The following is a 14,698-nucleotide window of genomic DNA, read 5'->3' as shown; positions in this document are numbered from 1 at the left end:
TCCATTGTGTCCGACTCTGTGCAACCCCACAGGCGGCAGCCCACGAGGCTCCCCCGTCCCTGGGATTCTCCAGGCAAGAACACTGGAGTGGGTTGCCATTTCCTTCTCCAATGAATCAAAGTGAAAAGTGAAAGGGAAGTTGCTCAGTCCTGTCCGACTCCTAGAGACCCCATGAACTGCAGCCTACCAGGCTCCTCCGTCCATGGGATTTTCCAGGCATGAGTACTGGAGTAGGTTGCCACTGCCTTCTCCGAGCTAAAGGCTGCTGCTGCTGCTGCTAAGTCGCTTCAGTCATGTCCGACCCTGTGCGAGCCCATAGACGGGGGCCCACTGTCTCTGGGATCCTCCAGGCGACAACACTGGAGTGGGTTGCCATTTCCTTCTCCAATGCATGAAAGTGAAAAGTGAAAGTGAAGTAGCTCAGTCGTGTTGGACTCTTAGCGACCCCATAGACTGCAGCCTACCAGGCTCCTCCGTCCATGGGATTTTCCAGGCAAGAGTACTGGAGTGCGGTGCCATTGCCTTCTCTGGAGCTAAAGGTAGAGGTGCCTTATCTGACTGCATTCAGAATCAGCTGCAGGCTTTTAAATACTATGTCTAGGGCAGGGGGCATTGGCAGTAGCATGGGGTATTCCCATTATCTGTACATTTAAGAAACTCACAAGCGACCCTATATTGCAGTCTGGTTGGGGAACTTTTGCTGCAGACATTCTACTCCCTTCTAGACTCGACCACCAGAACCAGTCACGATAGAGACTAAATGATTTCCTTTCTCAAGAACCTTTAATGGAATAACCTTCAAAGGCAACGGAATGAAGTCCAAATTCCTCAGCAGGACACTCGAGGCCCTCTGTGACGTGTCCCGAACTACTTTTCTGCCTCCTTGGCCCCCACACCCCTCACTCTGTCGCTGCCCCGTTCCCCAAGCACGCCACATGCTTCTTTTATGTCTTCGGCACTCACTGCCCTAATGCTCCCTCAGCTCGCCCACCCTTTCCCTACCAGTCACCATCTTCCTCATCGTTCAAGTCTGGGCTGCTCAAGCTATTTTTCTCCCTGTGAAACCTTTTCTGATCTTTCCAGCCAAAATCAGTCTCCCCTTCCTCTGAGCAAATGTCCCCAAAATGAGCTCGTGCAGAACTGACAGCATCTACTGTGTGCTGCGCTGACACTGAACTGCCTGTGGGCTGGTCTCCCCCAGAGAGCAGGGCCCCGGATCTCACTCGCGTTTCATGCCATGGCTGAGAGTCAGACAGCTTCAAAGTTTACTTTCTCAGTTACTCACAAGCACGGTAACCCTTGGTAGGTTATTTAGACACTACGAGCCTCAACCTTATGATCTTTGAAATGGGACCTACAAAGAAGGAGCCCTACCTTCATGACTGATTTGAGCATAAAACAGGAAATGTGTTCAGCCCAATGCAGACCACATAAAATGTACCAAGATGATAGCTGTTAGTATTCTCTATCAACTTTTGTTTCCCTCCCTACTAGAACACATCACAGACACATCACAGAAGTAAGAGCTCCAAAAGCATGTGCTTCCACTCAAAAATAAATAAATAAAAAGAATTTGTTTTCAAAGTGATAAGAGTGATTTCTTAAAATTCCTTAAAGCCCTTTCTCCCTGCCCAATTTTGTTCTGTTATGAAGGGCATTTCATAATATTTCTATTGAGAAGTCATCTCTTAATCTCCTTTCTTTCCTTCAAAAATCAATGTACAAAATTCTAACGAACAAGCCCTGTCTGTCCCTCCTACTCCAGCTTGGCTTTCTGCTTTGAACTACAGTAACGGTCTGCAGCCGCAGTGTCGCTGCCCAGAGAAATGCCTGCTTCACCCTCACAACAAACAGCACTTTGTAGGCAAACTGGAGGCGAGCCCAAAGTAGGAGGGGGGAAAACCAAGGCAAAGGAGTTTGGGCCAGAAACTGAGTCGACACCCACATTATCGTCACTCTGGACACAGGTAAGGAGGGAACAGGAAAGGAGAGAAGCTCAGATCAACACCAACCTTCCCAATAACTCCCAGGCATCCCGCTCATCACCACCCACCCATGAGAGAGACTCCAAGACACAAAGAACACACTGGTTCCCAAATGCCCAACACACACAGCCACTGCTGTCGGTAAAATATCATCACATGTAGTATGCAGCTTATCCCACACAATCAATCCTGTTGCTGTTATCAACCTCATCCACCAGTTACTGGGGATGAAACCCAAGTCCCGAGAAGTCCAGTCAGTAGAGAAGCGTGACAGGACCAATACTCAAGTCCTCTAAGCTCCAAACCCTTGGCCCTTCCCACTGTCCTTTATGAAGTGTGAAAAACAATTTTTAAAACATTCTCAGAAGCTCACCAAATCCCTAAGTTGTAAAGGTAAGGTAGTTTTTGTCCTCTTAAAAACAATTCTGGTGCAAAGAGTGAGGACTGTCACAGCAAGGAGGCCCCACCTGCAGCCCTTAGAGGGATCGATCCAGTGTCTCAGGACAGTGCTCCAGGAAGACCCTTTAGTTTTTGTGCCGAGATGGAAAATGTCTCCTGACAATGCTGTTTGCTCACTTGGTGTGGCAATGAAGTGTTAGGGAAGGAGTATAATTTTTTTGCCTTTTGTTTTCATCAAACCCTGATCTTGATAAAGGTGAAGTGAGGGGGAAAGCAAAAGAAGATTCTAAGGCCTATTTGTGATCCTTGATGAGAGAAGAGTACTAGAGTGGGTAGCCTTTCCCTTCTCCAGGGGATCTTCCCAACCCAGGGATTGAACCCAGGTCTCCCACATTGCAGGTGGATTCTTTACCATCTGAGCCACCAGAAAAGCCCAAGAATACTGGAGTGGGTAGCCTATCCCTTCTCCAGCAGATCTTCCCGACCCAGGGATCAAACTGGGGTCTCCTGTATTGCAGGCAGATTCTTTACCAGCTGAGCTACCAGGGAAGCCCACGAGAAGAGTACAAGAGGCTGTAATGCAGTCCTCAGACCATGAATGCCTGGGTGCCAATCACAGCTCTGCTCTGAGGTCTTGAGTCCCTTGGCTGCTCCCAGAGATGGGGAAGCGCAGCCAGATGGGGAACTGGGCCTTGCTGTCCTCTGCTACAAAATGGGCTGCTGTGAGCAGTACATGAGCTAAAAACACATAAAGTGCTCCAACAGTGCCAGGCACGTGTAAGTACAAGGCAAGTGCTTCCTATTATTATTTCCAGAATAGATTAGTCTCCATGATTGTATTCTTAAGTGTGTTTCAGAAGGTTAAAGAAGATTTCTTAGACAAGTTGTTAATCCATAATGCCCCAAAACAGCACAAAGATTTATACACAAGTTTCACTTCCTGACAGGATCCTCCAGGATTTCCATCTGTGGACTAGAGTCCCTGGAAGAACAAACAGTGGAATCTGAAGAATTTTCCTTCTTCCCAACAACAGTGCAAGTAAATCTGCACCCATTTTCTCAACACTACAAACGGGCTTCCACACTGAGGAAAAAAAAGACACTTATAGCACTAAGCTAACTAACACGGGAAAATTTTAAAGTTCACTTTATATCTGAAAGCAACCAAAGTGTTAAAAATTTAAAGTTATACCAGTTGAGAAAGACATGGTCCAGGTCACTTTGGGATGACAATCCTAAGGACTGGGATAAAACCTGATGAACCAAAAGATTATCTTCCCCATAAAATACTGGAATTCCTGGAACAATGGGCTATCCCTGGGATGATTGAGAGAAAAAATGATTTTAAAAATCCCCTCTCAGGCTAAGTCTAGACTCAGCTAGACACAGAGCTCTGCTAAAAATCACCTCTTCTCTTTCAGAGAGGGCGTTATGTACAACAGATTAAACAATGGAAGGATTTTTCCCCAAAAGAGCAGATAAAACTAAAGACAGCAGCACTAGAAGGAAGGGTCACAACACTGGTCTGGGGTTGTGTCCTGCCCAGGGGAAGAGAGGCTAAAACTCAGCCCTCACTGGTCTCCAAGCAGCGTGACTTGTGGAGCAGAAGTGGCCCCCGCTGCCACTAACTTCACAAGGAAGGGTTGTGGGGGCAGTGTCAAGCGGTGCCAAGCACACCAACTCCCCACGAGCAAAGCAAGCTGGTGTCCAGAGCCATCCGGGAGCTGGAGGCCATCTCTCTGGAGAGGGGCAGCGAAGAGTCTTGGCTTGTCAATGGAAACATTTTCAATTTTCCTGGTTTACTTGATGATGGCAGCTGTTCTATATCCCCCTTCCTTTCCTCACTCTATATTCTCCTTTCATTTACACTCCAATTCTCCTTCTGCAGAAACCACAAGTTGACGTGCACACTAGGAATGGCAAGACAATAGCCCCCGCCTACCCACAGAGGTTTCGCACTACTTCTAAATGTGTATCAGACCACAATTTTCCCTTCTCAGGTAAGGACTCCTCTTTATCGTTTCTCTCTTATTAACCCCCAAATCAATTTTAAGATATAAAGAAATCTTCCTCTTCTCTTCTGGGATAGGTGATCTTTCTTCACCTCCAGCGGCTCTTACCCTGTGCTCTGTATTTCTGGGGCTGCTTGCCTCCCACAGTCGTATCTTCTACCTGCTTCGCTCCCGTACTCTACATATTTCTCCCTCAATCATTACTCCTTAGGAAGGAAAACCCCGTCAAACACATCTACTCTGGACATAATAAATCAAATTTAAAGAGTAGAAATTATTACATTGACAAGTATGGGGATTTTGGTTTGCTTTGTTCTGCTTTCTGTGTGTATGTGGCGGGGGCAGGGGCGTGTTATACAAAACAATGACATCAAGTTTTCATTTGTTTCAACTTTTTAAAAGTGTATTATGCTTTTTGTTGAATTCTCTACTTCCATGTACCCGGTCACTAAAGAGCTATCTAAGGGCCTAAAATCACAGGCTCTATCCAACCCACAAAGCTATTTTATTGGGTCTGTAGGAAGTTCTTTTTCAAATGTTGAGCTTAGCCAATCTTTCAAAATCAGGAGATTTTTAAGTAATCCAGATTTCTGGCTTATAGTGAAGATCTGTCAAGACTGGCCCACATTCCCATATGGCAACAGTTGGCTGCTGAATAGACTGGCTGAACAGGACCCCCTTTACAGGACATGCATTTTCTGGTTCAGTCCAGGCCTGCCCCCCACTCCCCCACCCCCATCACTCTTCCCTGAGGTGAGTACCGGGTGCTATAAGTCACCTCACATGAGGCCCACTTCAGGCAGTGTTTGGTATATGCCTAAGACCATAGCTAATATCCAACTCCAACTCTCTCTCTGGTTAGTGCAGAACTTACAGGGGTAATCAGAAAGTTTCTCCTTGGTACAGAATTTTCCAGATACAATTCATAAGGAAAAGAACTCACAACTAAGTCAAAAGGAAAATGTCCCAAAGTAAAGAAATATTTGAAAAGCACTAAGTTAAAGAGAAAGCTGTATGTGTGGTGTGTGCATGTAGGAAGAGGATTCGTTGCATAAGCTGTGTAACACTGCAGACCATTTTACAATTTGCACTTTATTATTGGCTAAACATTAATATGAAAAATAAAACCATTAAAGTAGAAACTGAGTGAATTCACTCCACTGAAATGACTGTACTTGAACATAATTGATCTATAAATGAAACAGACTATATATATATCTCACATAAATATATGGATATTTATTGATTCATTATTAACTCAGAGGATATGGGTATGATTGTCTTTAATTGCATATACTTGTGATAGCATTTATTCAGCAAACATTTGCACAAAACACCTTCCAAACAGTAGCTACATCCTTTTATGTTAATGTACAGTAGTGTAGAGTCAGATCTAATTAGGAGGAGGGCACTTAGTGTGTGCTATTACAAGTGCATTCTATTACCAATATTGATGATAAAAGAGAACAGGGCTAGAGAAAGGACCAAAACAAGTGATTTTAAATTACCCTCTCCATTCCAGGATCAACTTTCATTCAAGTGATTTTACTGACAGGCTGGTATTTCTAAAACCACTGTGTTGATGAGAGCTCTGGCCTGCAGAGCAGGGTAGCCCACAGCTCCCCTCTTCTCAGCTGTGTGCCCACGCTTCAGATATGGTCCATAAACAAGGAGCAAGAACCAGACGAGCTGTAAGGTCTCTTTACGACTCAAAATCAGATTCTCTTTTTTAACAGAAACATTAATAGTATTATAAAATGAAGAAAAACGAACCTAAGAGAAATGAGAGGAACGCTGTGCGTAAGAGAATGAGCTTGGAAATAAAGACTAGTTTCAAATTCCACTTCCTTGTGATTTTTTTTTTTTGGAAAATCACATAACCTCTCAGGCCTCAGTTACCTCATCTCTCAAGTGGAAACAAGTCCATCTTCCACTCAGGACTGTTTTGCAAATTAAATGAGAATGCATGTAAATTCCAGGGCACGGGTTTGGAATTATCAGTAAATGCCTAATAAATGATGGTTGTTATTACCTATGAGTATTCCATAAACTGTCCAATTACTTCTTGACCTAAGTTTAAAAAACTAGTTATAGTTGATAATAAAATGATCTTAAAAGCTTATGAAGTAGGGTATTATTGCAAGAATCACGGGGGTCATTTTTGAAAGAATTTGAATATCCAAACATTTCTTAGAACTGGATTGGGAACAACCTGTAAAGAGAATGTGACTGATGGTACTTCACACCCAATGTGAAGGGCATGAATCTGTCTGGTCTTCGTTGAGTGAGCTCGGCAGAGGCAGCTTCCTGGAGGCTGACACCCTTGAGGGAAGGGCTGTCTTACACTTCTTCCTCCTCCCAGATTTGTAGACTTCACTGCAGTCTTGGTGATCTGTTGATGCTGAGATTTAGCAATGGGATTTATGAGTTGCTGTGGAACTGTAGTCTTCTCTGGCAAAGTTCCTAACTCTTACCAGCAAGCACAGAAGGAAAGTAAAAAAGCTCCTTAAGAAAAGAAATGTTTACGATAGAACTGAACATCAGTACGTGTGCTCTCTTCCCAACAGCAGGTGTCAAGAGGAGGAGATGGACATCTCAAACATCTCAGAAAGGCAGTAATTCCCAGACTTTTGCTATCACAGACTAGTAAAATTTCAAAAGAAGACTGTCCTAAAATTGCCAGATTTTAGAAGAAATAATACCAAAGACAAACCATCACCAGTCTTTCATAACATATCAAAGTAAGCAAGATATCCCAACCAAGATTTTTTTAAAAATCCTTTCAACCAAATAAACTTAGCACTAAAATTAAAACTGAAAAGCCTGCTGCACTGTCTTTATTCTTATTTTTCCACAGGCTGGTGTAACTGTCACTATGCATTCAGGATGGACCACAGGATGGTCCCCTCATGCCATCCAGTCCAGGATACAGTGTCTCATGCAGCACCAAGGGCCACACAGTGGACCATCTGCTGTCTTGGTCATCATCTTCCAAGGACACAAATGTATCCTTAAAGCTCCTTGTTTGTCTTAAATACCAAGTGTGTGCTTGTCAGCCACTAATGTCTCAAAGCTTCTCTAAGGTGTCAATACCCACCCTTTCTGTACAACTATGCAAGACGGTGGCTCTCAGTCTTGGCTACACACCAGAATCACTTTGGAGTGATTTGGAGTATGTCATTGGTATAGTGTCACACTTAGCAGATTTCACATATCTGCAACAAAAAGACATTAGGAAATCACCATTCTTGGATGTCTTTTGGAGCAGATAGGACAGAAATCCTAGGTAACTTAATGCCAGGTTATGCAAATGAAACTTCACTCCCAGAGACTCTGACCCAAAAGATGTGGGGAAAGATCTGGGCTCATTTAACTTTAAAACATTTCCCAGACTGATTCTGATGCCAGCCAGGGCTAAGCAAAACTTTTTACATTATTTCCTAAATTCATGTCTTGTAAGGCTTTAAGGAATGCACCTCTTCATGTACTCCTTCAGGCGTCAAATATCAACGCAGGGCCTGCTGTGTGTTGGGCGGTGGGGGGGGAGGCACCAGGAAATCAGTGGTGCACAAGACAGATAAATCTCTGCCTTCAACACACTGACAGCACTGGAGCAGGCAGACAAGGAAGCCGGCGACTGAAACAGTAGTACATGGGACGAGGGGGAACAATCCAAGTTTCCTCTGTCTCTCTCCTAGCGGTTTCATGGGCATCAGAATCATCTCCTCCTGGCTGTCTTCTGTCTTCTTTCCAGACACTAGAAACTATATTTTTATCAGAAAAGCAGATGGGCAAGGCTCTGTCCTCTTGGAGCTTACGTTCTGGCAGGACTGTCTACTCTTTCTAGGTACATTACATTGGTCATTCCAGCTCTGCTGTCTCACCTAAAGTCAGAGGCCCATGCTTTGAACAAAGCGCAGTAGAACCTCAATTATGACTATGCTTTCTGTTTTGTTGCCAAATCTTTTTGATGAAGCTTAGCATTTCCTGTTCTTTTTAATCTGCAACAAGTTGGGAAAACACTGTAAAAATATTTTTGAAGCCCTTTCCTGGATCTTCCCACCAAAAACCATCTTATGACAACTCTGTAATTCCCCCCTTAATATCTGACCTCATATTTGCCCACAAAGAAACACACCTGCAAATCTTCTGATGACTAACATATCCTGGTGCAGTTTCCCTGGAATAAATCCCCGTTGGTTAGCTATTTCATAATTCAGAAGAGCGCACTGTCATCTATAAACCTAGAAATTCCGCTGTGTATTCCTTCTTTTGGATCAATTATGTAAATAAGTCCTAAGAGACCCCACTGTTTACTCACCTCCAAGTAGAGTAATCTTTATCCTTAGCCTGTATCTGTGGTCTTTCATACAGGTAGATTCTAATGCCTGCTCCAAGACTACGTGTGTAGGCTGCCACTAACCACACCACCTCCTTAGGCCTCAATTTCCTCTTGTACCAAATTCAAGCGCTGATCATTCCCATCTATTAAAAATTCTCTCCTTCTACTCAAAAATGATATACTGCACACTTAATTCCAAGGTGACTTCAACTTTGATACAGCCTTTGAAAGTGTAAAAGGACAATTTCTAAGGATTTTCAAATATGTCCCCACTCAAGAAATCTCTTAAATTCACAAAACACTAGTTCTTATAGGAACAGTTTCATCTCCAGAGAATACAGACAGGTTTCCCACGTGGGCCACGCACAGAAGTGAGAGCAAGCAGACTGTACCATCTGGATAGGCACGACACCTGCAATGGACTGGGCACAATGGACATTCCTAACGAAAGAGGTTACATGTGTTGGCTACGAGATCTGGAATTTTGTTCTAGCACTCTCAACACTACTGGATGGTGACCACCTGAACCAAGTAATTTACTTAAATCTAGTGTGCTGGGCAGATCTAGAACATTTGGATAACCTGGCATTAGGTTACCTAGGATTTCTGTCCTATCTGCTTCAAAAGACATCCAAGAATGGTGATTTCCTAATGTCTTCTCGTTGAAGATATGTGAAATCTGCCAAGTGTGACGCTACACCACTGACATACTAAAGCTCAGTTCTAGGAGAAAGGCCTGTCTCTAAGACCCCACCTCTCTCTCCTTCCCCAAAACTAAATCTGTCACTAATTAAGTTATTTCAGGCGTTCTAGCACCAAAAAAAAAAAAAAAAGAAGAAGGAAAAAAAAAAACTTAGCTTGAGTGGGAACAAACCTCATACATGGTTTTTGCCAATACCAGTTATTACCCTATTTACCTCTTCACAAATTTCAAAAGCAACTCTGATTTGGCAAGCTTCAGATTTGCAAAGAACATTAGCAATTCTCTTCCAGATGTCTAAATAGAATTACAAAGACCCCAGAGGATGAAGTACGGATTTCAGAAGCTTGCAACAGACTCAAATAATATCAAAAGGGCACTTCAGGTGCAAACATTAGCAACAACTGAACTCACTGTAGCTTGGTCACAAACACAAATTTCTCCAGACGCCCTAAGCTCGGGGTTCATCAATCCCTGGAATTCCCCTCCACCACCCAGAACTCCCAGCTTTCAAATAGGACAAGCAGCGCCAAACAAAGTACTGGGTTTCATGAAGTATTAATATTAAGTGACTACAAAGCTTTTGGCAGAGTCATCCTCCACTCCTCTCTCATATGATTAGAAAGCAGAATTAAAATTTTAAAATCTCAAAAGACTTGAAGACTGGACCAAAATAAATAGGACAGTACTGAACAGGAACAAAAACAAAACAATAAACACCCACTCAGCTTCTCTCTCTTTCTCTCTCTCTCTCTCTCACACACACACACACACACACACACACACACACACACACACACACACACTTGCACAATGAACACAGGATGCAACAGCTAATATGACAAATACCTGGAGTTCTGACTGTCCAGACCCTAAACACAAGTCTGTGCTGGGCCGTTTTGTAAGCTTAAGCTGCAAAAAGTAGATGTTTGTGCCTTGATCTCAGGAAACAGCTGTCCTACTATACTCTTTGTGGACCAGGTCAGGTCTCCATTACCATATTTAATTTCAGTCACCATAACTCTCCATAAAAGATGCTGACAAACTCAGGAGGCAGAAACCATGTCCCATGTAGAACTGTGAAAAGAATTAGGACTATTTTGCTTTGAGAAAAGTTAACCAGCTGGAGTGGCAAGAAGGAAACATTATTCTGTCTTTACGCCTTCGCAGGACTGTCTGAGGAGGTAGGTCATTCCAGAGGAGGAATGGAATCAACAGAACAAAGTTTCAGGGAGGCAGTCATCAGCTAATGAGCATACACACAGTCCAAAGGTATGATGGCATGTCATTGTAAGTAGAGAGGTCCCTGTATCTGGGGGTGTTTAAACAGATGCTGTCTCACAAGTGTAAGAATTTACTAAAGAAGTTGGACCAAGACTTCTCTAAAATGCCTAGTCTAATTCTGTGACTTCCCCATCTGCCAGGATCTCTCAAAAATGCCTTTTTCTCTGATTAGAATTTGCCCAGATTCTAATCCCTTCAGGCCTGAGTGTAGCAGAAGTCCCCTCGACTGGCTTCCCAACTCACGGTCCTTCCTCACCTTTCAAAACCACTTTCCTCCGAGGCCTGTTCTGAGATGTAACCTCACAGTGGCTTCTACCTTCCCTATCTAGGCAGAGTTTCTCAACTTTGGCACTACTGACGTTTTGGACGGGATTGTTCTTTGTAGTGGGGAACATCCTGCACACTGCAGGATGTTTAGCAAGATTCAGGGTCTCTGCTCACTAGCTGTCAGCAATGCCTGCCTCCTAGCTAGGACAAGCAAAAATACAACTGTGTCCAGATATCCCAAATGGCTGCTGGGAGGCAAAGTAACCCCCTGTTGAGAACCACGCTTCTTGAAGCAAATAATTAACACCACTGACTTGTGGTTCAAGTCTTCCACTAACTACATCCTCTCTACCTCCCTTCATCAGACATGGTCTCTGTCCCAGCCAGGCAAACCTATTTTTGACCCATGACACACCTCAAAGCTTCCCCTAACACATGTGCTCTCCCTCTTCCACAATACACAAACACTCCCAGCTGGCTCCAAACACCCTTTCCATCCCCGTATTCCTTGGCCTCCTAGACAAATGCAATCCCTTGCTTCTGGTGGTGGTCTCACATGGACTGTCTTACTTGCTTTCTATTAGTACAAGAATCCTCTCCTTCTTGACTAAGGCACCCCAACACCCACTCAAGTTCTCTGCTTCCTGCTGGTACTCAATAAATACTGGCTGGACTTTTCAGAATGTCAGTATCAGCCCCAATGATACATGAAAAACAGGTGAAATCCCTTACCAACTGCCATTTCAAGAACACATGTGATCAGGAGCACACCGGTTTGACAAAACTTTCATGCTTTCACAGTTAGTGCCAATTTAATACCTACAGTACTGAGACTGAATCAAGTCTGACTTCCAAAATACAGCTATCAAAATAATTTTACTATTGGGACATAAAAGACACAGCAAACTTTTTAAAAATCAAAAAAAGTTCTGAACAAGGTAAAAACTAGGGGGGAAGGTCAAGTTTTGACCAAGTTTTTAAAATTCTGTAAACCTTGGCCGAAAGAGAAAGATAGGAATATGGCTCAATACTCTAACGGTTGCATCATACACCACTCCACAGGATCATTAAGAGAATGGGGGACTGGGTCATGTAAGGACAGCTTCCTCTCCAACTTTCTAATGTGTCAGGTTTTAATCAACAAAGTACACACTCAGATGCCCTCAATAGAAATGAGACAAATCTAAGATAAAATGTTCAAATATATAAATAAACCATGCCAATTCAAGACTTTGGATTGCTTTTTTCCCAGCTCCATGGGTTACCTAATCATTTCATGAGCAGCTCCGTTACTAACCTACAGACAGAGACCAAAGACTTTGTCGGCACCTTATTCTACCTGATTTTATCTCTGGATCCTTCCTATCTTGTTCTTGTATTTTAACAGGGTTTTAGTCAGTGGGTGTAGAAGACAGGAAAAGAGGATTCTCACCCTGCACTAGCTGATGGGAGGTGTCTGGTCAGTCTTAACGAGATGTAAAAATAAATGCTGCCTGAAGACCCCATTTATTGGGTATGGTGAGAGTTCTTCCCACAGGTCTGTACCATGAAGAGGCCCCAGAGCCCAGGAGGGGAAGGTCTGAATCACAGTCATTCTTGGCACTTGGAAGCGCCCTTTGGTTGTTTATGCGGTAAACAGCCCTCCCCAGAACTGCAGCCGGGAATTCCCTGGCTGCCCAGACTCTTCCGACCTCCAGCGCAGAACACGTAATAGGTGCTCAACAAACGCAGCCGGACTGGAATTTTATTAGCAAAGCTGCTAAAGAAAGTTTCCAGAAGTCAGCTCCCTCTTTACTCCTGAATCTCTTTCAAAATATGTCCTCAAAGCTTTCTTTGCCCAACAAGAAATTTTTTTTTTCGTAAGTCAAGGAGAAGGAAAGGAGGAAATCTGCGAAACAGAAGTCCAAGGGGCTCAAGTTGGGCCCCATGGTCGGCTAGGACTCCCCAGTATCTATTCGCCCTCCTTCTGCCCACCTCCTGAGTACTCCACCCCTCTCACCTTTGCACTTTTTCTTTCCTGAAACCCCACCTCCCCACCTTCTGACACAGACACCCCAACTGCGTATCCAAGTGGGGCCGCACACCCCACCTCTCCAGCAGGGACCTACCTCTCCTCCCCTCGACCTGGGGCAGCTCTTCTTTACTGCAGCTGGCTTTTTAAGAAACTAAAAAAACTCATCTCTTTATCCGTGAGGGATACCCCCAAATAAAGGGGGAGAGAAACAGGAAGGCCCCTATGAACCCTCCAGTCAGCGGAGGTGTGATTCTCTGAGCAGCCACCCCCAATCCTCCTCCTTTCCAAGCCCCTGGAAGGGATTCGCGCAGAAGTCCGGCTCCCAAGTGCCCACGCTTCCAAACAAGCTAGAAGCGGATTATACCGGTACCCAACCCGGAGATGGCCCGCGGCGGGCTGGGTGCACCTGCGGGCCCCCGGCTCCCTCCCCCTCGCGCTGGGGGCGGGGCGCGCCCTCACTTCCCAGCCCAGCCCACCCCGCGCGGGAAGGAGGCGGGAGGGGAGGCGTTTCTGGAGAAGTTGAAGGGCTCACCTTCTGGGCAGCGGGCCAGCGAGGCCAGACACCAAACACCCACCTCCGGGAAGAATCAGCGGAGCCGTAACCGGGTCTCCCCGCCCTTCCGATGGGGCGGAGGGAGGCGAGAGGAGGGAGCGCGCGTGGCGGGGAGCCGGAGAGAGGCGGTCGCAGGCCGGCACGGTCCTCTCACGGGGCCCACCCCGCGGCCCCGGCGCCCGCCGCTCAAATTGCCGAAAGCGGAACGATCTTCGGGGACCGAGGCTAGCGCTCGGCCAGGCCCGCTTGCCGCCCGCGTCCCCCAGCCCGCGAGGTCCCAGCCACAGCCTCCGCTCGGGCCGCGGCGCCGCGGGGCAGGTCGCCGGCGCCGGGGTGGCGCGTGTCGGCTGCGGCGCGGCTCCACTGGCACAATCCCCGGCCCCTGCCCGGGAGAGGCGCGCACCAACCTTGGGGGGCAGCCCGGGCAGCTTTGGCCGCCTAGCCCCGGCTTAGGCGGAGGCGGGAGGTGGCGGCATCACCTGCGGCGTGCGGCTACTGCTGCTCCCGGACGCGCCGGGGCGGCGGAGGCGCGCGGCGCCCTGCACCCTGCTCCCGCGGCCCCGCCCGCGGCTGCCACCTCGAAGCGCGGCGGAGGAGCCGGGGCACCACGGGCGGCGGCAGCGGCGGCGACGGGAGCAGCAGCACATGACTCTGTAACGGGGGGAATTAGACAAAGCGTAACATGGACTCCGGGCCCGTGCAGGCGCTGCAGCTTCGGGACCAACCGCAGCCGGCGAGCGCCGCCACTGGCTCGGCCGCAGCCAATGGGGGCGGGCCCGGGCCTCCATGTGATGGCGAGCTCTCTTCCCCCGCGGCTCTCCGGTGCCTGCCGGGGGTCGGGGCGCTTCCGCCGCCGTGCGGGCTGACTGGAGGGGCGGGGTGGCGAGTTCGGTGGCCCGGGGTCGGGCACTGGCGGCGGGAGGCGGCGGCACCGCGCGCAGGTGCACCCGGCGGGGTCGGGGCGGCTGCCGGAGCTCGCCGTCCCTACAGCTGCTCATCAGTGAAATGCCCACCTGGGCCGGGCACGGTGCCCGGCGGCCAGTGTCGCCAGGCTGGCGAGAGTCTATCTCAGGAACCTTCACCCTTCCTGGGGCTATCCTGTCAACTGGAACTCTGATAGTAAGACGGGTGTGGGGCTGGGG

General features: G+C 46.8%; 1 protein-coding gene across 10 annotated transcripts in view; it reads right to left on the bottom strand.

The window, feature by feature from the left end:
- The window catches only part of LRRC8D (leucine rich repeat containing 8 VRAC subunit D), a 138,163-nt gene extending 123,939 nt beyond the window's left edge, over positions 1–14,224 (bottom strand). For 3 of the 10 annotated variants that reach the window (XM_060400769.1, XM_060400750.1, XM_004002183.6), the window contains exon 1: positions 13,536–13,607. The gene's annotated coding sequence lies outside the window, so the exon portion shown is untranslated. Of the gene's footprint in view, positions 1–13,097; positions 13,359–13,535; positions 13,608–13,963 lie in introns of those variants that run through there. The other 7 variants (XM_060400759.1, XM_060400776.1, XM_060400800.1 and 4 more) reach the window with 3 other exon arrangements.
- Positions 14,225–14,698: the final 474 nt, after the last annotated feature.

The sequence above is a fragment of the Ovis aries genome, chromosome 1, assembly GCF_016772045.2.
Source record: "Ovis aries strain OAR_USU_Benz2616 breed Rambouillet chromosome 1, ARS-UI_Ramb_v3.0, whole genome shotgun sequence".
In the NCBI taxonomy this organism is placed as follows: Eukaryota; Metazoa; Chordata; class Mammalia; order Artiodactyla; family Bovidae; genus Ovis; species Ovis aries.
Note: the sequence above shows the minus strand (reverse complement) of the source record. Positions and strands in the feature narration are given on the sequence as shown.